At 38.8% G+C, this 25724-nt stretch overlaps 1 pseudogene; it reads right to left on the reverse strand.

Annotated features, from left to right (window-relative positions):
* LOC100339615 (sorting nexin-1-like) overlaps positions 1–25724 on the reverse strand; it is a 140522-nt pseudogene that overhangs the window by 12947 nt on the left and 101851 nt on the right.

Below are 25724 nucleotides of genomic sequence, written 5' to 3' on the forward strand. Positions count from 1 at the left end.
ACTTTAGGCAAACACTTGGATATAATGTTTAACTTTTTTTTTTTTTTTTGACGACAGGGAGAGTGGACAGTGAGAGAGAGAGACAGAGAGAAAGGTCTTCCTTTGCCGTTGGTTCACCCTCCAATGGCCGCCGTGGCTGGCATGCTGCGGCCGGCGCACCGCGCTGATCCGATGGCAGGAGCCAGGTACTTCTCCTGGTCTCCCATGGGGTGTAGGGCCCAAGGACTTGGGCCATCCTCCACTGTACTCCCTGGCCACTGCAGAGAGCTGGCCTGGAAGAGGGGCAACCGGGACAGAATCCGGCGCCCCGACCGGGACTAGAACTCGGTGTCCCGGCGCCGCAAGGTGGAGGATTAGACTAGTGAACTATGGTGCCAGCCTGGATATAATGTTTAATAACTGTGCTGTTGCCTACCATCCATAATGCTAATTTGTCTCCTGGGGATTGGTTTAGTTAATGAATATAAACAAAGGATCTTGAGACTCCATCACAGGAGTTCTGCAAACTTGGACTTGGGGTGAGGTCATCTGTGGTGGTTAGTTTAAAAAGTAGCGCTGGTCTAACTTAGCCCTATATCGAGAGTAAAAAAAAGCATCAGAACCACCTAGACTGTGTTCTTCCTAAGGGGGCTGGTCAGAGAAGTTTGATCTGCCAGATGCCTTTGTAGGCAGAGTAGCTATAGAGGATCACAATTTCATATGTGCTTTCCACTGGCATTTTTACTAAAGGAATTGATTCTGAAGATGAAGACTAAGTAACATGCTTGGGTGATTATCTCCCCCCGGCACACCAATTTGAATGGCTATTCATGTTCTTAGTTACATTCACAAGAGTTACAGAAGCCAGATGAGCAACCACATTTCCTGGTTTTATTAAACAATAAGAAAAGACATATGGAAGAAAGCAGGAACAAGAATTGCCTACACCACTCCTACATGAGCTCCAAGTAATTCCCCTTCTGCTTGGGATAGGGAGAGGAGACTAAGTCCAGACCTTGGACCTGAAATCCAGTAACTGGCTTGTGCTTGACAGAGCCCAAGGGCCCTATTACCCAGGTCCATACCTGCAGACTGAGGCTACCTGTTATCACAAGGAACCACAGGACTGTTTTGGGACCCAGTACTTGGCTGATAAAACCCAACAAAGGACAGATCCTAATAGGTCCTGTCCTTAGGCCAATACCTGCAGGTGGAATCTCTGAACTTTCCCATGCCAACTGGGGTCTTGTGGCTTCAGCTGATTGAGGTTATGCTCCAATCAGAATTACTTATGGCCAGCTGCAGTGGTCTTGGTCTCTCAGTCCATCTTTTTTTTTTTTTTTTTTTTTTTTTTTGACAGGCAGAGTAGACAGAGAGAGACAGAGAGAAAGGTCTTCCTTTGCTGTTGGTTCACTCTCCAATGGCCGTCGCGGCCGGCGCACCGCGCTGATCCAAAGGCAGGAGCCAGGTGCTTCTCCTGGTCTCCCATGGGGTGCAGGGCCCAAGTACTCAGGCCATCCTCCACTGTACTCCCTGGCCACAGCAGAGAGCTGGCCTGGAAGAGGGGCAACCGGGACAGAATCCGGCGCCCCAACCAGAGAACCCGGTATGCCTGCGCTGCAAGGCGGAGGATTAGCCTATTGAGCCACGGCGCCGGCATCTCAGTCCATCTTAGCAACAGACCATACTAATGTATAGTTTGGTCCTACCCCTTCATGCTGCGTTGATCTGGGTGGGCTCTGGGGTATGGGTGAGATTAACATTATGGAATTGGTGGTCACAGGGTGAGCATTTGGACCTGTCCTGTTTCCAGGGGGAAGTTTGTAAGGACAGTCTTCCTTGTTTCTGAGTAGCACACCCACTGTGAATTTGGGACAAATCTAAGGCAGTGACAGCACACTGGCAGTTGCCTTCTGTACAGTTAATCTTAGGTCGCCACCTAGTGCTCATGTGATGTAAATGAAGGTTCAGAGGGAACAAGTGGACTGCCTAAGGATCTTTGGAGGGAGTGCCACAAATGAAGCTGGATTATAAAAACTGAAGAAAAAGAGCTAATCCTTCAGTACACAGTTATCGTATACCAACAAGCATCAAGAATTCTCAGGGAACCATGCCCTACCTAATGAACAGAACAAGTGCTAGAAACCAACTACCTGGGATCTGACATTGTCAAATGCTTGGATGAAGAATGTAAAATAACTGCTTTCTGGGACACAATGAACTTCGAGGAAACACTGAGAAACTATTTAACACTCTACTAGAGAGACCTTATGGGGCGATGGACGTAATTAAAAATCAAATGGAAATCTTTCAACTGAAAAGTACAGTAAGCAAAACTAAAAACACACAAGAAAGCATGAATAACAGAATATATCATATAAAAGAAAGAATCTATGAACTTAAAGACAGGCTACTTGAAAATATATGGTGGTAGGACAAAGAAGAAACACAAATCAAGAAGCATGAAGAAAGCTTACAGGGTACTTGAGACAGCATGAAAAGAACACATGTCCAAGTTACTGCGGCTCAAGAGGGACTTGAAAATGCCAAAGGGAACAGATAGCATATTCAAAGAGATAATAACAGAAAATTCCCAAACCAAGAGAAAGATACAATTATCCAGACTCAACAAAGTCTACTCTAAGATATATCTTCAAGAACTCCAATGTTAAAGAGAGGATTCTTAGCCGGCTCCATGGCTCACTTGGCTAATCCTCCACTTGTGGCACCGGCACACCAGGTTCTAGTCCTGGTTGGGGCCCTGGATTCTGTCCCGGTTGCTCCTCTTCCAGGCCAGCTCTCTGCTGTGCCCCGGGAAGGCAGTGGAGGATGGCCCAAGTGCTTGGGCCCTGCACCCCATCGGAGACCAGGAGGAGGCACCTGGCTCCTGGCTTTGGATCAGTGCAGCACACCTCCAGTAGCAGCCATTTGGGGGGTGAACCAACAGAAAAGGAAGACCTTTCTCTCTAACTCTGCCTGTCCAAAAAAACAACCAACCAACCAACCAAAAAACAGGATTCTGGAAGCTGTAAGAGAAAAGAAATAATACATAAAGGAGTCCCAACTTGCCTGACTGCAGATTTCTCAGTGGAAACCTATAATTCAGAAGGGAGGGAAATAAGGCTTTTACAATGCTGAAGGAAACAATTTTCAGTCGCAAATATATGATAACAAAGCTATCGTTTAGACATGAAGGAAAGATAAAGACATTTCCAGATAAAGAAAAGTGGAGAGAACTTATCACCACCAGACTTGTATTACCAGAAATGCAACAGGAAGTTCTTGAAACTGAAAGAAGAGATGCCAATGAGTAAGAATGAAACCATACAAGTTAGAAAACACAAGAATAATTATACAGGCAAACTCAGGTGATTCAAAATAGCAACCATAGTGCATAAATCATTAATATTTTAGTATGAAAAGTAAACAAAGCAATTAAAATGACAAGGATACTAGCATGTTGAAAGATAAGTATTAGAAGATTAAAATTCTGCACAAATTCAGAATGTATAAATGGAGTGCAACTGTTGAGTTCTTTCTTTATCTTGTATCTCTTTTTTCTCTTTTTCCATCTTTATAATTCATAACAAGTTGCTTATATAAAAATAGTTTATGTTGAAATCTTAATATATGCTAAACTGATCTTCTGTATATAAAGAGAATTGAAAATGAATCTTGATGTGAATGGAAGGGGAGAGGGAGTGGGAAAGGGGAGGGTTGCAGGTGGGAGGGAAGTTATGGGGGGGAAGCCATTGTAATCCATAAGCTGTACTTTGGAAATTTATATTCATTAAATAAAAGTTAAAAAAAAAGAATTAAAGAGCTTTTAACAAAATTTGCAACATTAGGAATTCCTGAGCAAAAAAAAAAAATAGTTTAACCAATAGTTTAACCAAAATGATTTTGTAAGTCTTGTGGTAACCACAATTAAAAACTCTATAATAGACTTACCAAAAATCATAAGCAACGAGTCAGAGCACCCAAGTAAGGAAAAACATGCCATAAAAGAAGATTGTAAGAGAGGAAAAAGGAAAAGCAATAAAATTGGAAAATGAGTCTCAAAATGGCAGTAGTAAGCCTTTGTCTATTAATAATTACTTTAACTGTGAGTGGATTGACTTCTCCAATTAAAAGAGAGAGTGACCATATGGGTAAACAAACAGGATCCAACCATTCGCTGCTTCGCTGCTTAAAAGAAATTTAATTTACATCTAACAAAACACACAGACTACAGGTGAAAGGATAGAACAAGATAGTCCATGCACATAGAACACAAAAGAAGCAGAGGTAGCCATACTTACATCAGATAAAATAGATTTTATATCAAATCAAAAAGGTATCTACAGAAAGCTCTATCCAACAACTTTAGAAGGTACATTCTTTTCAATAGCATGTGAAATATTATCCAGATGGATCATATGGCAGGTCATAATACAAGTCTAAAATTCAAAAAATAGGAATCATATGAAGTATCTTTTCAGCCACAGTGCACTAAAACTAGAAATCAATAATAAGAAAACCTTTGGAAGCTACATACATACATGAAAATTAAACAATTTACTCCTGAATAACCAATGTATCAAAGAAGATATTTAGAAAGAAAATTTAAAAATTTCTTAAAATGAGTAAAAATCAAAACATAGCATATCAAAACCTATAGCAAAAGAAATACTAACAGGTGATTTTTTTTTTTTTTTGGACAGGCAGAGTTAGTGAGAGAGAGAGAGCCAGAGAGAAAGGTCTTCCTTTTTCTGTTGGTTCACCCCCCAAGTGACCGCTAAGGCCAGCGCATTGCACGCCAGTGCACTGTGCCAATCTGAAGCCAGGAACCAGGTGCCCCCTCCCAGTCTCTCATGCAGGTGCAGGGCCCAAGGACCTGGGCCATCCTCCTCTGCACTCCTGGGCCACAGCAGAGAGCTGGACTGGAAGAGGAGAAACCGGGACAGAATCCGGCGCCCCAACCAGGACTAGAACCCAGGGTGCCAGCACCGCAGGTGGAGGATTAGCCTAGTGAGCTGTGGCGCCGGCCAAGAGGTGATCTTTATAGCAATCAATGTCTTCATGAAAAAGCAGGAAGATCTGAAATAAATGATTTATTTCTGCACAGTAAGGAATACAAAACCAAGAACAAATTAAATCCAAAATTAGTAGAGGGAAAGAAATAATAAAACTCAGACTGGAAATAAATTAAATGGAGGCTATTATCCATGTCAAAAAAATCAATGAAACAGATGATTCTTTGAAAAGATAAACAAAATTGACAAACCCATATCTGACAACCTATGAAGAAAAGAAAGAGGATTCAAATAAATAAAATTAGAAATAAAAAGGGAGACATTACAACTGACACTACAGGTATATAAGGAATTATTAGAGATTATTATGCAAAACTAAGCAGCCACAAATTTGATCACTTAGAAGAAATGGACAAATTCCTGGACTTCTACATTGTACCAAGATTGAATCATGAATAAATAGAATAATAAACAGATCATAATGACTAACAAAGTTGGATCATTAATATAAGTCTCCTGTACAAGAAAAATCCGGAACCAGATGGCTTCACTGCTGAATTCTACCAAACATTAAAGAAGAACTAGGAGCAATTCTTAAATTATTCCAAAACATAGGAGAGGAAGGGATCCTTCCAAACCCATCTTACAAGGCTAGCATCACTTTGATGCCAAAACTAGACAAGGACACAACAAAAAAGGAAAGCTACAAACCAATACTCTTGATGAATATAGATGCAAAAACTCTCAACAAAATATAAACAAATCCAATCCAATAGCAAATTATAAAGATTATTCATCATGATCAAGTGAGATTCATCCCAGGGATGCGTGGATGATTCACCTTATGCAAGGCAATAAATACAATATACCACATCAACTGAAGAAAGGAGAAAAATCATATGATCTCAACAGGTGATACAGAAAAGGCATTTGATTAAATCTAAGAACACTTCATGGTAACAACTTTGAATAAATTATGTATAAAAGATATTAAACGCTTCCTCTCTAAGGTCTGGAGCAAGACAAGTATGTTCACTTTTACACTTAACAAATTCAAGAAAATTGCAGGACACAAAGATGTAGTAATTAAAGTAGCATGGGATCAGCATAAAATCAGACACATAGACCCAGTGAACAGAATAGAGACCCAAGAAGCAAATTCATGCCTCTAAGCCAACTAATATTTTATTTTTTTAAAGATTTATTTATGTATTTGAAGGCAGAGTTGCAGAGGCAGAGAGAGAGAGAGAGAGAGAGAGAGAGAGATAGGTAGGTGTCTTTTGTCTACTGGTTCACTACCCAGATGGCTGCAACAGCCAGAACTGCGTCCATCTGAAGCCAGGAGCCAGGAGCTTCTTCTGGGTCTCCCACGTCGGTGTAGGGATCCAAGGACTTGGACTATCTTATACTGCTTTCCCAGGCCATAGCAGAGAGCTGGGTTGGAAATGTAGCAGCTGGGACTTGAACCAGTGCCCATATGGGATACCAGCCACTGCATGGGGCAGCTTTACCTGCTATACCACAGCCCACCCCCAACTAATATTTTAAAGCAATTTATTTTATTTAACAGGGAGAGAGAGGAAGAAAAAGAATAACAACGTCAAGAACAAGTGAGTGTGAAAGAAACACAGACCTTTAATCCCCTGGTTCAATCCCTAAATGCCTGTGAACCAAGTAACTCAATCTAGGTCTCTCATGTGGATGACAGGGACACAAGTACTTGAGCTATCACATGGTGCCTTCCAGCTTGCACATTAGCAGGACATCTGTGTTCCCATATTTATTATAGCACTATTCACAATAGTCAAGAAATGGAAAAAACCTAAGTGCTCATCCACTGATGAATGGATAAGGGAAATATGGCATATTTACCTATACACAGTGGCACAGTGGAATACTATTAGGCCATAAAAAGTCCCATTATCTGCAACATGGATGAATCTGGAGGTCATTGTGTTAAGTGAAATAAGGCAAGTACAGAAAGACAACTAATGAGTGATCTTACTAATATAAGAAATTTAAGAAAGCTGATCTTATAGAAGAATGATGGAGGAGAGTCAGAGGGAGGAAGTGAGGTAGAAAGATCCATTAGCAGGTACTAAATTATTGTTAGATAGGAGTTACGAATTTCTCACATTCTGTTGCATACTAGGTGACTATAGATAGTGATAATGTACTATGTATTTCCCTAAAAAATAGAAGAAAGGCCTTTGAGTATTTTACTAAAAAATGTTAAATGAAGGTATATATGTTTATCCTGATTGGATATCACATAGGGTACACATGTATAGAAACATGGGATGATATCTCACAAATAGGTACAATCTTTGTGTCAGTTAAAAGGAAAATAAAGGATTTCCATTGTTAATGTTCTGAGACAGGAACTGAGAATTGCTTCTGAGTCCTAGACCATTTTAAAAATCAAACACACAGATTCTGATTTTAGTCCCTTGGCAGCAGGTGTGCTTGCTCCACTTCCTAGTATTTTAACTGTTTTATAAAGGATCAATTAATAAGAAACTCACATGTCTCCTGACCATGCAGTATGATCAGGCCATGGGGAATATAGTCAAAATAAAAGTAACAGTTTTTCTCTAGTTCTTTTTCTACAACATAATTGTAGTGTCTCTTTTCTCTTATAATGTTTATATTTTACTCTGAAATATTCTTGCTGATATCACCAAACTTAACTCCTTATAGATGATTCTGTGCTGGAACCACATTTGTGAATTTTTACTTGTTATATCATGAAGTGAGATTACGTTTTCTAAATATGCCCTGTAAACCATCTGCTAAGCATCTATGAACCTCTGAAGAATGGCTTTCTCTCCATTCTCATGGACATATGACCTTACTCTCCAAACGCCTCATCCCTGGTTTGTTCTGCATTCTGTTTTATCACTCAGTGACAGAGGAAAGGCTTATATCTCATTTTGGGTTTTAGAAGGAAGAGTGATTTTTTTGATTGAGCCTAAATTGTAAAGGAGCAGCTCATTGTAGCACTCTTGGTTTATTTCTACTAAACAAAACAAAGACTGCTACAGCCTTGAATGATATTATAGCCCCTAAATTCATTTATCACTTCAACAAATATGTGACAAACTCTTTCTATGTGCTAGACGTTTTTCTGGCACTTGGGATACATCTGCGAATAAAAATGACAGTGATACTTGTTCTCATATAACTTATTTTCTAGTTGAGAGAGAAAAATAATATACAATAATATAATAAATCAAAAAGTTCTACTTGAAAGAGCTGGAAGAGTAGGTATGCACAGGTATATTCCAATATTAGAAAATAAAAATCTTTCTATTAGGAGGTAAAAATACATATAAAATTTAAACTGGTATAAAAATTACCCAATTAAGTCTTCAAATTCAATCTGCAAATTTTGGTTTGCAAATCTGCCTAGGGATGGGCTTCCATATGCGAATCCCCCTGATTATCTTCTAATAGTTTGGCTTATTCAAATTAGGATCTAAACAGGCCACCTGCTAATTTAGTTATTTCACTGAAGTCTCTTTGAAATCTCCTTTGATCTGCTATGGTACCATCATTGTTAATTTTTCTATCAATTATTTCACTGTAACAGGTACTATTGGTTACCTTTTGTATTCTTTGGCACTCACCAGTAGCATGCATACTGACTCAATGGTTTCCAAAAAAAATGTAACTGTAGGTTGACCTTTGGGTTTTCTTGTCTTTCACCACAAGCAGCCACACATGAGTTACTAGGACCTCTTTTGCTTCACCTATTCTCATCCACCTTCAACCAGTGACTAATGAGTGCATAAATCATCCAGTTTCCTCACCCTCATCTTGGATAATTCTGAGATATAATCCACTCCTTCAAAGTTCCTCCCTGGGACTGAACTACAGGGACCTGCAGCAGTAAACTTGCTCAATTCCTCGCCTGTTAGTGGCCTCCTTCACTTCCATTGCATAGGTTGCTCCCTCATTTCTCTGGCAATGGTATCCCACGAATAAACCATGAACCTTCTCTGAGGGTTTTGTTTTGTGGAAACCCAACCTAAGATATCTATGGTCTAAATTTGTTTAAGTAGTTTACATGATGCCATTTGTTATTCTAAAAAGCTTATTTTCTTTTTTTAATGTAATTTTATATATTATATAATATTTCATATCAGGAATAACAGAAAATGTTATTCCTAGTTCCTAAACCACATCCTGAAAACTACACATTTATATTTACATATTCATATCAGTACTCCACCCCTGTCCCATAATTCCATGACCTACTGTAAGTCTCTTGCTTAAAGAAAGGAAGGCTTCCCAGTACTTTGTCAGTGGCTGCTGTGAATACAGGAGTCACTCAGAGTACTTGATCATGTAGTTTTTAAAGTCCTTGGATTTCTCTTTCTCAGACCAGATCACTCTTTTTCGGACCACTATGGAAGTCCTTTCAAAGTCCTTTTCATACTGAGTCACTTGAGGCTTCCACTCTGTGATCTCATCCTTGGCCTGCTGTAGCTCGTTGGACTTGTTGGACCATAGCTGTCAAGCCTCTGCCTCCCACGTCTTCTCAGCGTAGCTTATGAATTCTGCCGAGGTTGTCACGTCCTCACGCAGTGATTGAAGGCAATGTGGACTACAGCCAACAGATGTAGTCACGCAGGAGCTCGGCAAGGAGGAAGTTGTTGTTGGTCTGTCCCTGGTGGAGCTGCTCAGTTTTTCCTTCTACTTCAGCAAGCTAGGAGAGTTCCTGTGACAATGTTGTCTCCTAAACAGGGGCAGAGTCTGAAAACTGGGTTGTGTTCAGCACTAGCTCTTTCCTATGGTTGACTAGAGTTTCTATAATAGCATGTAATTTCTGTAAGTTCTGCTCCTCACATTTTATCTCCTGAAGCTTCTCCTCAGACCAAAAGTCTGACTCATTCATCTTGAAGGTTATTTCGCTGACAGCATCGGTGGCTCTGTTGGACATGTTGGACATGTTGAGGAGATAAGCCCCATGCAAGATCTATGTGCCCAAGGCATGTAGCAGCTCTTCTTTTTTCAAGAAGCCCCTATAAAATGGTAGTATGGTTCACAACCCTCTGAAGATAGCTTTCTAGAGTGGTCCTTTGTTTTTTACAAAATTCTGCTGAAGAAGAATCTTCCATCCCAACTTTCACTTTTTCATTCTTGGTAGGCTCTTCTTGGATAGAGAAGGGACAGTGATACCATTCTGAGAGTATTTCTCTGAAAGCTTTTCATCAGTTCCCAGAAAGCCACTAGATCTTCATTTTACTGCAAACTGTTCACTTCTGAACATTGGCAAGCTCCTCTGTATTGTAACTTTGTAGGCTACATAGGCTTTCAAACCATCTCCTATCTTTTCAAGATCATTTGTACCAACTCTCAAAATGGCTCCTCCAGCTCTTCTTCTAGTTCCTAATAGCTTGGCTGGGACATAGAAGAATTCATGTGGAGGAAGAAAAAACATTGTGACCAGCACCTTTTTCTGATGATTTTGTATATTGTCCAGGGATAGCTCCACGGCAGTATCTGCAAAGACATCCTATGGCTCTTGGTCTTGTTTTTCATCGATTCCATTTCCTTCCTTCCTTCCTTCCTTCCTTCCTTCCTTCCTTCCTTCCTTCCTTCCTTCCTTCCTTCCTTCCTTCCTTCCTTCCTTCCTTCCTTTTGACAGGCAGAGTGGACAGTGAGAGGGAGAGACAGAGAGAAAGGTCTTCCTTTGCCGTTGGTTCACCCTCCAATGGCCGCCGCGGCCGGTGCACTGCGGCCGGCGCACCGCACTGATCCGATGGCAGGAGCCAGGTGCTTCTCCTGGTCTCCCATGGGGTGCAGGGCCAAGCACTTGGGCCATCCTCCACTGCACTCCCAGGCCACAGCAGAGAGCTGGCCTGGAAGAGGTGCAACCGGGACAGAATCCGGCACCCCAACTGGGACTAGAATCCCGTGTGCTGGCGCTGCAAGGTGGAGGATTAGCCTAGTGATCCGCGGCGCCAGCTGGATTCCATTTTCTTTAGAGCCATTGTTAATGGGAAGGCTGGATGCAATTCCCTCTGAAGACCAGGGCTTTCTGACCAAAGTAGTGCCTGAGAAAATGTCCTCTCCCTCCACGTTGCTGTCCTCAGCCCTGGCTTCTGAACCCTCAGGTTCCTTCTTGGACTCCAACTCCAGGCACTAGAAGGATTGAGGGAGTCTCCTCAAATCTCCAATATGCTACCACTGGCACCACCAGATGCCACCTTCCTCCATCCTAATAAAAGGTTCTTTTTCTTTCCCTCCCTCCCTCTCTCTCCTCTCCTTTCCTCTCCTCTCCTCTCCTCTCCTCTCCTCTCCTCTCCTCTCCTCTCCTTTCCTAGTGCTACTTAACATTTGCAGGCTTGGGTTGGGAGATGAGTCAAGAATATTTTGTAAGAGGACAGCATTGTGGCATAGTGGGTTAAGCTGCTGCCTGCATGCTGGCATCCCATATGGGTGCTGGATGGTGTCTTGACTGCTCCACTTCTGATCCAGTTCCTTGCTAATGGCTTAGGAAAGCAGTGGAACATGGCCCAAGTGCTTGGGCCCCTGCCACCCATGGGTCAGAACTGGAAGAAACTCTGGGCTTCTTGGCTCTGCCCTGGCCATTGTGGCTACTTGAGGAGTGAACCAGCAGATGGAAGACCTCTCTGTCTCTGTGTCTCACCCTCTCTCTTTGTAACTCTGATTTTCAAATAAATAAATAAATATTTTTTAAAAAGAGAGTATATTTATTGGTAGCGCTCAGCATCATATTACATCACACCAAAAATCAGTGTCTGGTTCTAGTATATGTGTATCAGTAAATTGGGACGATGAGAGTGTGTAACTCCCTATCAGCCTTATGCCTAAGGATTTTAATATTCATTGATAACTATTGCCTGAGGCAGTTATTTAATTTAGGATTGTAACATGATTTTTCTTAATTCTATTATTTTTTCATCATGTTACCTGAAATTCTTCTGTATTGAAAGTTTATCTGCTAGTGATATTTTGTCACCTAATAACATTTTTATACCAAAAAGAGGATAAATGGTGAATTCTTTTTCTTTAATTATTTGGTTATATTGTAAAGAGGTTATGTTCTAACAACTTAAAATCTTGCCCATTGAATTTTGTTTTGTTTCTTTTACCTTTTCCTTTTTTCTTTTCCTTCTCTTTTTATTCTTACTCTTTCTTGCTCTCCCTTTTATTTTCTCCTCCTATCTTCGTTCTAATCTACCTTTTACTCTTCTATTCCTTCTCCTTCTTCATATTATTATGAAATGTCTTTTTATATATTTAATATTTAAAAATCATTCTTTGGTGTTAACATTGTCCCATCTTTGGCTGGTTGGAGATCCATACTCTTCTCTTCTTTTGACATGATCTTGTTCTACTTTGATAGTATCTGCTGAAGACTGAATTTTTGTGTCCTTCAAAATTCATATGTTGAAAACCCAGTACCCAACGTGATAATATTTGGGAGGTGACTAGGTAGTGAGGATGGAACCCGAATGAAGAGACCAGCAGAAATCCCTCAGCCCTTTACTACGTGAGGACACACTGAGAAGCTGTCATCCATGAACAAGGTAGCAAGTCCTCACCAGCCACCAAATTTACCAGTGCCTTCATCTGGTACTTCCCAGCCTCTAGAATTCTACAAAATAAGTTTCTCTTATTTATAAACCACAAGCTCATAGTGTTTTGTTGTAGCAACTTTAGCAGACTTAGATAGTATCCTTACTATCTGGCACATGAGGTGTCCCAGGCTCATCTTACACATTTCTCTTCTAAACTTAGAATCAGACACATTGAAGAGTGCTGGTTCCTTTTATTACACTTTTATTTAGAAATTGCAATTTTAGAATGAGGGTGTGCATTGCTATCATTCTGCCATAGTTGTAGCCCTTTTCATTGAATAGAGCTTAGGAAGCAATGTTTTCAAAAATGGGAAAATCATTACTCCAGAGTGCCATTTTATGCTTCAAATTTAAGAGATTTCTATTTAACATATTTGATTTTAAACTTATATATGATTTATCTTTTGCTGAAATTCTGATTTCTAGCCACGTTTACAAAATATTTTCAGTATTCTAAAATATTCATATAATAGTTAATAACCATACAAAATGTTAATATAAAATTCCTAAATGATTTTAAATTTTAAAATTTACTTATTTATTTATAAAAGAGAAAAGGAAAGGGAGGAAGAACAAGAGAGTGAGAGAGCGAGAGCTCCCATCTGTTGGTTCATTCCCCAGATGCTTACAATAGCAGAGACTGTTGGCCAGACTGAAGCCAGGACTCAGGAACTCATTTCAGGTCTCCTAGGTGGGTGGCTGGAACTCAGCTATACGAGCCATTATTGCTGCCTCCCAGGGACTTCATTATCAGGAAGCTAGTGTCAGGAGCCGGAGCCACATATTGAACTCAGGCACACTGTTCTGAGATGCCAGTGTCCCAACTGGAATCTTAACCATTAGGCTTGACACCTACTTCCTTTTTTTTTTTTTTTTTTAAATTTATAATTGAGAGGCAGAGTTAGACAGTGAGAGAGAGAGAGAGACAGAGAGAAAGGTCTTCCTTTTGTTGGTTCACCCCCAAAATGGCTGCTACGAAGCCAGGAGCCAGGTGCCTCCTCCTGGTCTCCCATGTGGTGCAGGGCCCAAGCACTTGGGCCATCCTCCACTGCCTTCCTGGGGCACAGCAGAGAGCTGGACTGGAAGAGGAGCAACCAGGACAGAATCTGGGGCCCCAACTGGGACTAGAACCCTGAGTGCTGGCGCCGCAGGCGGAGGATTATCCTAGTGAGCTCTGGCGCCGGCCGACACCTACTTCTTAATTAACTATTAATGCTGTTGGTGACAGGAGGGTTTCTTTTCTTTCTTTCTTTTTTAAATATTTTACTAGGGTTTATTCCAGTGTTTAATTTCTTATTTATTTATTTGAAAGTCAGAGTTGCAGAGTGAGGGAGAGGGGGAGGGAGAAGAGGAGGGGTCTTCCATCTGATGGTTCACTCCCCAATTGGCCTAAAGGGCTGGAGCTGTGCTGATCCGAAGCCAGGAGCTTCTTCCAGGTTTCCCAGGTGGGTTCCGGGGCCCAAGGATTTGGGCCATTTTCTACTGCTTTCCCAGGCCACAGCAGAGAGCTTGATTGGGAGTGGAGCAGCTGGGTCTCAAACCGGTGCTCATATAGGAGGCCAGTGCTTCAGGCCAGGGCATTAACCCACTGCACTGTAGTGCGGGCCCAGGAAGGTTTCTATAAGAGTATTTTCTGAGGATGTATGATAGAGAGCACATGTAGAATATGTTTCCTCCCTTGTAAAATAAAAAAAAATTAATGCAAAATTATTATTCTGAAAATCAACTAGAGATTAGGTTTCTTTAAAGACTTTTCCACAAGAAAGTCCCATACCAATATTAGTTACTGCTTTTATGGCCACGTTAGTCCATCATTCTGAAGACATTTAATTGTACAGCCACTTTTCCTTATATTTAATTTGAAAATATTTACTTTTTAAAAATTCATGGGTTTGAGTTATGATCATAATTCTCAGGCCCTGTGCAGTTTCGTGTCTGAGCAAAGAAGGAAACATTTTCAAAATGGAAAGAAAAATTTTTCCTAATTCAAAATGACTTCAGTTGCCATAGTTCCAGTGAATTTTATTTTAACTTTAGTTTATAAGTGTGCTTTAATGGTGTTAATCTGAAGAAATAGAGACAGATTTATTATTTGGAAACTTTCATTACAGTCATGCTTTCTTTGTTTATATTAAAAATCATTAAAATGCCTGTGTGCATCAGTCAGTGAAATCAGTTAAAAATCTTTTAATCTTAAAAAATAGGGCAAAAAGAATGTTCACACTCACTTCTTTGGGCCAACGAGGAAAAAGCTCAATTGAGCCATGGCCTAAGTTAAGAGTCCAGAGTGTATATACTGGCTGAAGAGCTATGGGCTGGTTCAGTTTAATGGATCACTTTTCATCATCCACTTGAAATTACAGAGCCAAACCAAAGTTAAGAAAAAAAAATATATATATATATGAGAAGAATGGTCTTTGCCAATAGTTTGTCAATTTGTTCTTTACATGATAAAGGCATATGAAATGCAATTTTCACAGATCCTTTCATTGGGCCTAAAATCCTCACTCCTGTTTAGTTCATGGCTGTAGTTCTTAATTTTTTTTTTTGTATGTTACCATCTTGAGAGCCTGATGACAGAAATGAATCTTCTACCCATAAAAATTTCTCATTTTGAAGTATTTTACACACCACTTTTTGAGGAATTTTGACTTACCACCTTACTTGAAATCCATGGATTTCAGAAGATGAGCTGCTAGTGTGATTGTTCAATCACCAGAGATAATCTGAAGGATAATCCAGCTTTAATATTGAGTTTAAGCCTTGATATTGACATAAAGTTTTACAGTACTTTGTTACAAAAGGGCTCTGAATCTCAAAGGATGTTATTATCTACACATTAGATTTCCCACTGGAATATATTCATGCATACTTACTTTTCCTAATCATTCAGAGAAAAGAAGCAATCTTTCCATTCAAAATTAGTTTGAAAAACCTAATTAATGAAAAAAAAAATCAGATTCCCAAGGGAGCTAGATATTGGCACTAGAATGCTGTTTAAGAAGCATGAGGGTAAGGAATGTAAGCCAAATGTCCTTCCAGCTCCCAGCCAGAGGGTGAATCCCTTAACCCTTCACCCAAAGAGCAACATGGAGGGTTTGGTTAGGCAAAGGAGCACTATGTTCACCCTCTGGCTAGTATTTCCTGCTTCTCTAATTCAGGTACTTTGTTTCTACTATTTTTGCCTCCCAATAGGCCCAGACAGCTAATTTCTTGATTTTATTTTTAAAATTCAACTCATTCCTTTTCTTCTTTAGTCAAAGTGAGTACCATCTAAAGTCTGGCTCAGAGGAATTCAGGCAAGTAGTTTCCTAAGATGAGTTCTGTGTCTGGAAACCTTGTAATCACTAGATGTGTGGTTTTATAAGGAGCTATTCCACATGGCAGCCAGTTCATTTCTTCATGTTTGTATAGCACTTTTAATTCACAAGCAGCTTTCCTATTAATGTCATGTATGTATTTTGAATAAAGGACAAGTAGTGTATGCCAAACTCATGGGTGAAGAAACTAAGGCTTAAAAAGAGTTGAGATGTAAATAACAGACCTGAGACTCCTGTTCAGTCATCAGAGCCTTTGTTTAGATGCATAAGTTCTCAAATATATTAAAATATTTTTAATTCATATATATTTATATTGATAAATTGAATGACTATTTGAAGCATATGACTGTTTAGCAGTAATATTTATCACGATATAAGAACATTCTGGCTTTATTCCTGGCCTTATTTCAGACCTGTAAGTACTTAAACACCTATCTTTTGAATGGATTCTAAGCCAAAATTGGTCTCATATGCTTTAGAACTAGTTTGTTCTCATGAGGACAATAGTTTTTTTTATGATCTTTATTTGAATAGCTACTTGTATTTGATGTCACTTTTCAGAGAAACAATTCATCCATGAAAGGTCATTTCACATCAACTTTACCAAAGAATAACCTTAATTTCATATCAACTAGTTATATAAAGGATTATAGTTATAATAAAAATCCACTGCCAAGAATGCCAGAGAGAACACCCCTTGCTTGTACAAGTTGACATTTCTAAGTTCCTATAGCCTAGTATGATGCATAGCACTGGGATGTCTGTTTAATGGAATTATTTCAAAATGCCACAACATTAGTCTTGGGAAAGTAAATTTGAGTCAAGAAATAATCTCCTGATGGTTCCAAACTTTAAATAGGTTTTAGTTTCCATAAAGGGTAAAAATCTTAAACTGGAAAAAACTTAAAACTATAGAACCCCAAAACATTTTTTAAAAAGATTTATTTATGAGGCTGGCGCTGTGGCACAATAGGTTAATCCTCCACCTGAAGCACCGGCATCCCATATGGGCGCCGGTTCTGGTCCCGGCTGCTTCTCTTCCAATACAGCTCTCTGATATGGCCTGAGAAAGCAGTAGAAGATGGCTCAAGTCCTTGGGCCCCTGCACCTGCATGGAAGACTGGGAAGAAGCACCTGGCTCCTGGCTTCGGCTCGGCACAGCTCTGGCCGTTGCAGCCATTGGGGAGTGAACCAACGGACAGAAGACCTTTGTCTCTGTCTCTCACTCTCACTGTCTATAACTCTACCTCTCAAATAAATAAATATAAAATCTTAAAAAACATTTATTTATTTTGAAAGTCAGAGAGAGAGAGAGAGAGAAAGAGAAATCTTCCACCCACCTCTTTACTCCCGAGATGGCCATGATGGCCAGTGCTGCACCAAGTGGAAACCAGGAGCCAGGAGCTTGAACAGAAGTAGAATAACTGGGACATGTAGTGGTGCCCATGCTGCTGTTGCAGGCAGTGGTTTTACCTGCTATTCCACAATGCTGCCCCCCCTCTAAAAATTCTTAACCTTAATATCATGCATGAAATAGGATTAACGAAAAAGTAAAAGCTCACAACCATAAATCTGGTCATCATTCAACAGTACTCCTCAAGGAACATTAAAATCAGTCTTTACTCATATTTTTTTACATCTTTGCTTCTAAATGTTGACTGATTACCTTAGATTAAATATATCTGTGGGATTTGGCAGTGTGGTACAGTAGGTAAGGCTTTGACATCAACATTCCATTATCGTGCTGCTGGTTTGAGTCCTGCTTACTCTACTTTCAATTCAGTTTCGCCCACACACCTGGGATAAAACCAGGTGATGCCCAGGCATTTGGACCCCTGCCACACTTGTAGGAGACAAGGATGGAGTTCTTGGTTCCTGGTTTCATTCTGGCCCAGACTTGGCTGTTGCAGCTATTTGGGGAGCGAATGAGCAGATAGAAGATCTTGTCTCTCCCTTCACCATTGCTTTGCCTTTCAAATAAATAAACAACTTTACAAAATGTATTTTTGTTGCTATACATTAAAACACACACATTCTGTGTCTCTCTTTCTTGCTGTCTCTGGTGCTGACAGTGTACAATGTATGCCTCCATGGTTTAACAGCTCAAGCAATACCTTTGTTTCAATTTTACATAGCACACTGCTGCACCCTTCTATATCATTAAGCATTAATTGCCCAATTACAGTGCTTTGGGACACTCTTAAAATTGTGCCCAAGGCTTTTCAGCAAATTCAGCTTTAAAGCAAATGATCCCAGTAGTCAAAATTATTTTCTAAACACAGTATAGAGTTTCTTTTAGACAGATTATTTAAGGCCGATTACACTTGCTAGATCCTTATATTACAAAATACTTGAGTACTTAGTGAGGCTGTTACCACTTCTCAGGAGACCTTTTCCCCCCAGCACCATAATGTAAAAGGAACATTACGTATTTGAGTAAAGCAGACTCTTGCAGATATTTTTAATCTGAAAGTAGTTTCCTTTATTTTAGAGAACAATAATGAATTGTTCTGCATCATGGCATTATTTATAAAGGGCTTATTAAAAATACTCTCTTTGTGTAGAAATATATTGTAGCCATGTAATCTACAGGGATTTGGAAATGTTCTAAATTCTTCCATTATTTTGACATACTCATTTCAAGATCTCAGTATGGGAAATCTTATCAAACACATTACATTATTGACAACAAATAGTGACCATCAAGTCCACTGCTAGGCATCTTCTCATGTAGTTCCCATGCATCTTCTCCACAGCTCTCAGCTCACTACTTTCTGTTCCATTTTACATAATATGAAATTGTAGCTTTGGACAGGTAAATAGATGCCTCAGGACCTTATAGTTGGCCAGCTGCAGGCAAATAATTATTAAGTATAGGTTAGAAAATTAAAAACAGTGCTAGGATTTATAGTATTTACTGAAGATAGGGACAAAAAAGGGTTTTTTTTTTTTTGTAGAGACAGTAAAACAGAGTTTGAAAAGATGATGATGAAACAATGAATATAAACATATTTGAAGGCTTGAAACATTTTTAATGGAATTTTTTAAAAAATCCTATAATTCATTAAAACACTGTAATTGATCCTTTATAGTAATTTGGATTCTCAGATATCAGGTTTTCTTGAGGTGGAGTCCATCTGCATTTCTTGAAATTATATCCATATAACCCTTAGTGAACCACACATAGTTCACTAAGTTTCATTTTGCTAGTTAACAGAAATTTTAGTGGTAATTATTGTATTGATGACTTATGATAATATTTACATCAAAGCTAGTTGATCTATAAAGTCTTTTATGCCCTCCTCTGATCTATTTGAATCTATGGTCAAGTTGTACACATAATTATGTAGTTAAGTTGTAATATAAAGATATTATTGATGGATTTTTATCATTAATTCTTTTCCTTTGGATTATTCTCAAAACCTATATATATTTTTCAGTTCAGAGAAAATCCAAAAGGAGGTAAATTTACTCAGAGGAATCACTTCTGTGGTTAGTATCTGTGTGTTTAACTCACAAATAAACCAAACCAAACCAACCAACCAACTAAACAACAGAACAATCAAGAGAAAACCTCAAGGAAAAATTTGCTTCAGTATAGTTTCAGACTTGTCTGACATACAGTAGTCATGCAAAATACTTGTTACACTGAATTGAATGGGCAGTTGCATGTGCCAAGGACATTTTTGTCTAGTAACACTACAGTGATGTCTGAGTCAGCACTGTAGAAGATCAGAGTCTTTGAGAAGTAGACTCGGAGAGCTAGTAGTGTGCAGGAAATCTCCTAGGGAGTGTTCTCTGGGAAGGAATTCAGGGCCAGGCAAGGGGAGAAGTTGATTTGGGATGCAGTCTTGACCAGAGTTTCAACCAGTCCCATGGGGGAGCTTTGAACCAGGGATGGCCTTTCCAGTACTGCTGTGTTAATAATGAAGTGGACAGGACTTCATGATATGGCAGTGACCTGTCATTGAACTAGGTTGGCTTCTCTCCTTCAAGTCTGGGGAATGGTATGACCATGCAAGGCAGCTGTCTAGCTGAGGGTTAATTCTGGATAAGGCTGACCACAGAGATGGCAGGACTTCTAGTAGCTGGTGGGTTAAGTTCTCATACCCCAAATGATGATTGAGAGGAACAGCACAGTCTTCCTATTCACTGCAAACACTGAGGCCAGTGAAAGAAATGAAACAACAATGGCAAAAGGGAATGTTTTGCTTATGCTGTTGATTCCTCATACTCTATCTTTAATTCTGTGGAATTTGTGTGTGTGTGAGTGTGTATGCATTTTTGTTACTTTCAAGTCACAGGTACACTTGTGAGGTCTGACTTGGCTAATTATTCTGACAATTTCCTATTCATTATCTTACATAGCAGGGAGCCTCTTTGGACCATCAAATCTGTAAATTTTCGATTGCACATTAATCAGTGAAATATAATTGCTAGCTCCTGCCTCTGTGCTCGGGGCACACTGTATATGACAGGATATATACAATTAGCCCCAAGGTTTGCTCAGGAGTGCTTGCCCATCCAACAAGAAAATGAGCATTATAGTAATTGAGCCAATGAACACCTTGGGTCTTTCTTCTGCTGGCAGTGGTTAGAAACTCTTATCATTGAATTGTCCTGCTTTGTTTCTCATTATCTCTGGAAAGCATTGCTAGGCAAGAAGCTGTTAGGCAAGCAGAATTTTAGTTTGCTTGGGGTGAGGAAGGTGAATTGCAAGATGAAGTTCTGTTAAGCCCTAATTCAGTGCAGACTTAGCATCAGACTTTACTCTCTCTCTGTCTTATATATATATATTCACTAGATGGGGACATAGAATTTGCTTTGGGGGTTTTGGGAACCTTAAAAAAGTTTACATTCAATATTGCCAGTATGAATTTTTACATATTTTTTTCTGAATACAATATCCATACCCATCATTAGTGATCTATGACACCAAAAGTTTAGGAATTATCATTGAAAATAAAGTAAAAAAGACCATCCATTCTCTAATTTTGAACTGTCATCTCTATATCTATGCCTAAACATATATTTGGACATTCCACAAGACTTTATTCAACTTTCCTACAACTAATTCATCACAACTAAGTCCTGTGACTGTTTTCTTCATTTCTGTAAATAATATTACATTCATTTAATTGTTTAGTTTGGAAATCTAGGTATCAGTTCCTCTATATTCCTCCTATATTCCCCAAGTCTGAGAACCATGTATTGATCTGATTGGAAGACAGTGTCTTCTCTCTTAGGAATCTTACTTTGCTGGCCTCCTCATGAACAATTGCTTAGAGTATTTTGTGAAGCCCTATTCAATGACAATATGGTTTTGGAACAAAATAAGTACAAGGGAGTAGTAGAGGATGTTTTCTTATGTTAGAACAGATGGAAAGAGCCAATAAGCTGTTCTTTGTAACAAAGTGCTTATGTAATGTTGTGCTTTGAGATGATCAGATCAGGAGAGGGTCTCTCACAGACCAATTGGAATTTTGTCACCTTAGCTGTAACACAGTAACTAAGAAAGGGAAAGTGCATGTGCTGAAATCAATGACTGGAGTCTAGGTTTAGAGGGATAATACTAATTTTTTTCCAAAACTATATAAGATGAGCAAATTTCAAATATTTTATATATACAGATTTAGAAGCATGGTGATACTTCCTACCCTACTCTCCCTCCTGCCCATGCTCCTTCCTCCTTCCTTTCTTATGCTTTTAATTTTCACAGTGACATACTTTCAGATTATTTTATAATCATAAGCTTAACTCCTCACTAAGTAAGGAATTCAGCAAATAATAAAAAGAAAAAAAATCATTCCTCAACAATAGAGATAAGAGCTATAAATTATAATCAAATCTCAAAATGTCAATTTCACTCAGATATATGACTTTTTTGTACTCTATTAATTATCAGAGATCAGGAAAAACTTATGATATTTGTCCTTTTGGGACTGACTTATTTCACTAAGTATAGTGGTTTCCAGTTGCATCCATTTCATTGCAAAAGACAGGATTTCATTCTTTTTTATGGCTGAGTAATATTCCATGGCATATATATAGATAGATAGATAGATAGATAGATAGATAACATTTTCTTTATCCAGTCATCGGTTGATGGACATTGGATTTATTCCGTATCTTAGCCATTGTGAATTGAGCTACAATAAATATGGAGATACAGACAACTGTTTCATATGCTGATTTTATTTTGTTTAGGTAATTTCCCAGGAATGGCATGGCTGGGTCATATGGTATATATATTTTCAGCTTTCTTAGGAATCTCCATACTGTCTTCCACAATGGCTGTACATGTTGACATTCTTCCCAACAGTGTATTAGGGTACCTTTCTCTCCCACCCCCACATCCTTGCCAACATTTATTGCTTCTTGATTTCTGTATGAGAGCCATTCTAACTGGGGTGGGTGAAATCTCACTGTTGTTTTGATTTGTATTTGCCTGATGATTAGTGACCCTGATCATTTTTCATGTGTCGGTTGACCATTTGAATTTCATCTTTTGAAAAATGTCTGTTCAGGTCCACTGCCCATTTCTTAACTGGGTTGTTTTGTTGTTGTTGGGTTTCTTGAACTCTTTATAGATTCTGAATATTCTTTCTCAGTAGCATAGTTTGCAAATATTTCCTCCCATTTTGTTGGTTACCTCTTCGGTGCAGAAGTTTCTTAGATTGATGTAGTCCTGTTTGTCTATTTTTGCTTTTGTTGCCTATGTTTCTGGAGTCTTTTCCAAGAAGTCTTTGTCTATGCCATTGTCTCTATAGTAATTTGATGATGTCGGATCATAGATTTAGGTCTTTTATCCATTTTGAGTGGATTTTTGTTATGGTGTAAGGTAGGGTTCTTGTTTCATACTTCTGCATGCAGAGATCCAATTATTCCAGCACCAATTGTTGGAGAGACTGGAGGAACAATAATCTTGAGATGTCTGTGTCAACTCTGCTTACCCTCAAGACTTCATCCTTATAGGACAAAATGATCCTTTCAACTTCACAATTTCAGGAAAATACAAATGCCAGTTGAACAAAGATAAGGCAGGATACTAAAGCTCAATTTCTTGTCCCTAGTAAAGTTAGGTAGGCTTTCCTTGTGCCAGACCAAGTTCATTCCTGGGCAGGAAACTTTTTTGCTGAGATCTCTCTTTCTATTTATTGAATATTATTACAATAAAGTCTTATGCAATTTGTTTATCTCTTTTTAGAATTCACAAGAATCTGGCCTGCTTCCGTAGTAAAACCTCTCTAGCTAAAAGGGAACACTTACCTACCAATGACTCACAGTTGTGAGGTTAGAAATTTCAGTAACAAGAGTCCAGAGTTTTATTTCACAAGGATGGATGAAGAATGAAAGAAGAAAATAAGGAATTAAACTAATGTTTGCTCTGCATCTGTCATGGGACTAGCAGTGAGATAAGCTGTTTCTTCATATGAATTATCTGTATATTTGACTCTCTTTTTCCAGGGAAATGTATTTACCCCAGAAGAGGAGACAGTGGCCCAAGAGTTTATGCAACTTGCCCAGTCAGTCACTTTTTCTTAGAATTTGTCATGATTGTGATACCAGCACTTTGATATTTGCCTCTATCTTTTTTGGTTAGATTTGGATCTGGAGAGTGGAAACTAAAGCCTGGTGGTAGCTGTGGAGGAGAGAGGAAGTTTGGGGGTTATTTACCTATCTTCTCTGATTACCTATCTATTTTCCCTCATCTCCAAGTTGACTTTTATATGATGCATTTTTTGATCCTGCTTTGAGACTCTGCAAACTACATTTTCTAGACTCCTTTGCCACAGTGATTCTCTTTTAGCACCTGCCAATAGGGGTACCAGAGACAGACTGGAAAATGGGTGAAGGGGAAAAGGCATTCTCTGTCCTTTTACTTATTCCTGCAGTGTGAATCCAGAGATAATCCTAGCAGCAAATGTTTGCTCCATATCTGATTACTTGTACCAGCTACAACCAAAGGTATTAGCTCCATTCTTGTATGCTCCATTCTTTAATGCTGGGACCAACTCCATGGGACTCCTGATCTAAGTCCATGGGTTCTTAAAACTCCAGTCTACCTTTAGATGGTAACTACTTCCTTCCAGGGCAACTTCAGAGCTCCCAGTTTTCTCTTTTAGTTGTCCGACACCTGTTGTAACTGATTGCTAGAATGAAATCCTTTATACTTTTGGAATAGTAGAGTGGTTTCTGTTCCCCTGGCCAGATGTTAATGGGGTCAAAAATGCATCATATAAAAGTCTAAGGTGGGGAGTGCACAGATTTTTGGTAAAAATAAAGGCTGGAGAAAGACACAATAGTATCTGATCTAGTCAAGTAAACTATTGGCTGCATCAACAGCATGTTAGAGGCAGTTCCTTGACCAAGAAGTCCTTGGAGAAAAATGTCTGAGTTTCATGTTAACCATGGTAAGAACATTTCTTACTGAATGGAAACATGAAATCCAGAAAGCAACTTTACATGATATATCTCTTTAAAATAAGTATAAAAATTTACACAGAGGAGCCAGATTTCCATGTTGAAGCCTTTTTTTTTTTTGAAAAAAAAAAAAAAAAAAGACCTGTGTCAGGTGGCAAGAGAGAATTATTTGCATTTTGATCCCTTTCACCAGAGACACTGAAGCAATCTACTGTCATGTGTCCAATTTGTTTTTCACTTTCAGAGAGCTTGGGACAAGCTCTCATCTGCTTCTCAACTTTAGAGAGCTTCGGATGAGATTTCATTGCCCCCAACCCCACTCCAACCACAAATTACCCAGTTTTCCTTTCTACTCAAATGTCAGTGAATGCTTTCAACTCTTTTCTAAAGGAACAAATTACCTATTTATTGAAATGAGTTAACTTTAGCTTGCTGACAAACAGTATTTCATTTTCAGGAGCAGCTGTCAGACTTTTAAACATTAAAACCCCATCAAAAACATTTCAGGAAGTACAGCCAAAACCTCATAAACGACTTTCTAAAATCTGTTCTGTTCAGATGTATTCATGATAATTAACTGGCATAGTAGTTTTCATGTTCTGGGTATACTTTTTAAAGTTAATAATGTGTTTCAGAAGTTTTCATAGATCTATTCACCTTAAATTTAAAAAAGTACACCATGTACAGTGATGAAGATAAAAATGACTATATTGTGATAGAAACCTTTAATTTATCCAAACATGATACAACCTTGCTCCATACTGGGGTGAGGGAAAGCCCAATTATTTATATTTCTTCTTTTTTTTAGCATCTTCCTTTATTTTGATCTCCAAACATGTTCTCATGTAGTGCTCTTCTGGGGTTCATCATCTAGAATGAACAAAACACTCAAATGGGGGAATTAAGAATCCCTAAATACCAAGCATTTTGGAATAGTAAAAGTCTCAAATTCCATTTGGATCCCTATTTTCTGAAATGTATTTTGTGTAATCTTGTGCCATAGCTAATCATTGTGGATAAGATTTCCACAGCCAAACACATTGGAGGAGTTAGGCATTTTATGATTCTCTCCTGGAGATTTATCACATAAATTACATTAAATATTCTGAAAAGTCTCACAGTAAGAAATTAAAAAAACAGAAACTTTATGGAAAATAGTAATATCTAAATTTATGTGACTATGATGCATCTTTTACCTTTTATATTTTATATGGCTAATTCCCCAAACTAATTTTCATTTAAGCATACTTTGACAATAATGTACAAATAAAAGAAGTGAGATAAAGACATTTAATGGTCCTTCAGTGAAAGCGTAAAGCCTAGAGAAAGATGAGACCAAGAAACCTATCCTCTCCATTTGTGGCAGTACAACA

This window comes from Oryctolagus cuniculus, chromosome 1 (genome assembly GCF_964237555.1).
Source record: "Oryctolagus cuniculus chromosome 1, mOryCun1.1, whole genome shotgun sequence".
Taxonomy (NCBI): domain Eukaryota; kingdom Metazoa; phylum Chordata; class Mammalia; order Lagomorpha; family Leporidae; genus Oryctolagus; species Oryctolagus cuniculus.